We start from the raw sequence: 3,476 nt of genomic DNA on the forward strand, positions 1-3,476 counted from the left end.
AAAGAGCTATTTTGAGGGCAATCAAGGGTAGTGTGTTGTTCAGTGTATTGATGAATAGTGTAAACACACACCGTGGTTTTGATCACCTCCTGTAAGTGTGATGCTTAAGCTAGACTGTCAGCTTGACTGGTTTGAGAGGAGTCTGAAGGATCAAGGAAATGCAACTGTGGATGTGCATGGGATGGTCAAGGAGGCCTCTCTTTGGGCATGGAATCTCACAGTTGTCCTTTTTCTCCCTGAGACTCATCCTCATGCTGCTTTTGGGTCTCCACAAGTTGCTCCACACTGCCCTTCTGCAACGATGTGCCTGCCGTGGATCCAGGTGCCTGTGCTCTGAAATCCCTGAAACTCTGTGTAGAGCACCATTTCTCCTTTAGATTGTGCATGTCAAGTCTTCCTGATTTAGTTGTTACTCAATGTATTGTTGCAGCTATGATGTTAACAACTTTCATTTTTTTAGCATCTTGTCCAAAGCCATCATCATTTTGTTATTTAACACTCATCATATAAGTACATACTGTATTTAGTACCTAGAACATTTTTGTTTGTTTTGTAGGTTTTTCTGTTTTTTTAATGTTTATAAATATTTGAAATTTTATTTTTTAAAAAAAGCACATCATAACCACAAACATGGTTACAGTTGGAGGCTCTCTTGGTTCTCCACAGTAGCTGAGCATTCTCACAAGGGTACCCATTGTTAAATCTTAGTCAAACAACCATCTTTAAAACAAGAAAAAAAAAATCTCAGCACACTACCATTTAACTTGTTTTAATGTTTCTTCACAAATTGTGAAAAATACTAAAGTACAAACAAGGAATAATCATAATGTTGTGGCCAATGTTATAAATATGGAAGTATAAATTTAAAACATTTTCTGGTTTAAACAATAAATCTGGTATCAATGCAGTTCTGCGGGGTATCTGCATCTAGTAGGGCCAGTCTCTGCACTCCTGATGGTGCTCACCTTTATCCATTTTTCCAGGTCCTCCATGTCCACCTCTTCTTCCTTCCCATTTGTTCCACCACACATCCAGGAGGGCCCCTGGGCCACCCCGTCTTCCTCCACCAAAACCACCTCAATTCATGCCACAGCCACCACAGAAAACACCTCTGTCTCCACTACAGCCACCTCTGAACGTTCCACCAGGACCACCACGGTTCACAAGGCCACCTCTTCCTTCCCATATGCCACCAGGGCTACCTATGCCATGATCACTGCCCAGGGATGGGAAGGATGATGGGGGGACGTCTTCAGGTTTTGGGGCCTTACCCCGGTTGCATTCTGTTCTCCAGGAGAAGTTCTAGTTTTCGCAACCCTGATTGGGACATTGCCAGTCTCCAGCTTGAGGCTGGATGTTTCCTCCCCCAGAGAGGTTTCCACAGGAACCCTGGGTGCCTCTCAGAGGGAAGCCTCCTCTGTCTGCTCTGCAACCTCCCATGCAACCCAGGGGTCCCTCAGGACCTCCTGGGCCACCTGGACCTCCACAGAGCGATGGTAGCATCCATCTGCCCTCACGAGGCGGCATGCCACCTCACATCCTGTTCATTGGTGTCTTTTTCTGAGAAAAGGAGACTTTAAGTTTGCTTCCTTGAAAATCTTTCCCATCAAACTGCTCCACTCATCCTTGGCAGTCAGTGGATCTTCCTAGGGACACTGTGGCATCATCCTTGGTCTTTCCTGTATCCTTGTCCAGGTAGATGTGGATCATGGGTTACCCAGTTCTCTTGTTAATCTTAACAACCCCACATAGCTAAAAGAAATTTGCCAGATCACCAAGTGTCACACTGTCATTTAGTCCTTGTAGGTAAATTGCATTGTTGTCAGAGTCTTCATCAGGAACTATGGGAGGGCCTCAGTCAAGATCTGATCCTTCATCTATGGGTCCACCAGGCTTATTGAAGTCACCTCGCTCTCCAGTGCCCATTCCACTGCGTCCTCCTTCCTGCCCACCTCTGCTCATGCTTTCACAATCAAATCCTCCTCTTACCCTGCCCCAGTTATCAGGGCCACTCATGCTGTGGTTTTTATCTGGTTTGGAAAATCCTCCAGACTCCTGCCCATAAACACCCATGCTACTGGTGGGGTCCTGTTGGAATGAACTCTGCTGCCCATAGCTGCTGCTCTGTTGGCTATACTGATTTGGAGCCTGGCTGTAGGATCCAGTCTAGGGGGATAACTAGTGGGAGGCTGTTGCCCATAGCTGATTTGTTGATCATAGCTACCCTGCTGTCCATAGCTACTCTGCTGTCCATAGGTGTTCTGCCGAGAGCAACTGCTGTGTTCATAGCTAGTCGGCTGTGCAGAAGAATAGCTGGTAGGAGGATAGGATGGAGGTGTGGTGACTGGCTGCATCGGGGAACTTCCTGGAACCTGGGGATAACTGTAGTTGCTCTGTCCATAGCCTGGGCTAAGCTGGTTATAAACTCCTGTGTTAGAATGAGGTTGATTAGTCTCAGTAGAATTGTTGCCATCCTGTGGTCTTGCAGGTACAGTAGCTGCTGGCTGCTGCCCATAGGCTGGGTAAGTAGGCTGAGAGCCATATGCAGACTGAGTCACATCAGAAGCCTGGGTGGTGGTGACCATAGCAGTGGTGACATCATAAGCACCAGTGCCACCCCCATGGACAGGGTGGCTCTATGTCTGGGGGCAGCTGGAGCAGTATAACCAGTGGGAGGCTGTCCGTCAGACGTGGCGTACTCCACAGCTTTGTCGCACATATGCCTGGGTGGTCTGTGTATATTTTTGAGTTGGCTGGGTGGGGTAAACACTATAGCTCTGCTGGGCTGCAGCTTGGCTGTAGGTGCTATAATCCGCGGATGCCATTTTCTCTCCTTCCTCCTTGTTCAATACTGTTTTCTCCATGTTACTTTATTTTTATATTTATTTATTTTTTAAAGTTTTTATTTTTTATGTATTTGGTACAGGTCTCACTAGGCAGCTCTGACTCCTACTGGTGCTTCTGTTTTCAGCCTCGCCAGTGTTTCGATTACAAGCGTGCTCCACCAGGCCTGGACTCGGTTCCAGCTCAGCATGCCCATGAGGGCGGGGCCAGGGAAACGTGGTGCTGGGGATCAAACGCTGCCTGGTTTTTTTGTTTACTTTTTTCTTTAAAATAAAAATTTTTAATGTGTTTTATTTTTAAAGAAACCAAAATAGAGATACAAAGGAAAAAACAGCATTAGAAATGATACAAGTTTTCACTAAAAGTAACAGGAATTCAACAGCAGTTGCTATATTACACGATGCTATCTTCAGATTATTGTTCACATCATCAGACATAAACACATAAAGTACATTTAAAAAAGAAGTTATAAGAAATTCAAAAGAGAAAACTATTTAAATAAAAAATAAGCATTAACTGCTTTTGCAAAAGACCAGAGATGTCAATATAATTATCCAAACTATTCTACATAGATACCCAAATATATATTTTCCCCTTCTTACATTTATGCTTTTCCTCATCCGTCTTTCCTC

The 3,476-nt window shown here is 44.9% G+C and overlaps 1 pseudogene; it reads right to left on the reverse strand.

Annotated features, from left to right (window-relative positions):
- Nucleotides 1-927: 927 nt before the first annotated feature.
- On the reverse strand, nucleotides 928-2,825 carry LOC101572442 (annotated as a pseudogene).
- Nucleotides 2,826-3,476: the final 651 nt, after the last annotated feature.

The sequence above is a fragment of the Octodon degus genome, unplaced genomic scaffold (genome assembly GCF_000260255.1).
Source record: "Octodon degus isolate 3935 unplaced genomic scaffold, OctDeg1.0 scaffold00098, whole genome shotgun sequence".
NCBI classification, from domain to species: Eukaryota; Metazoa; Chordata; class Mammalia; order Rodentia; family Octodontidae; genus Octodon; species Octodon degus.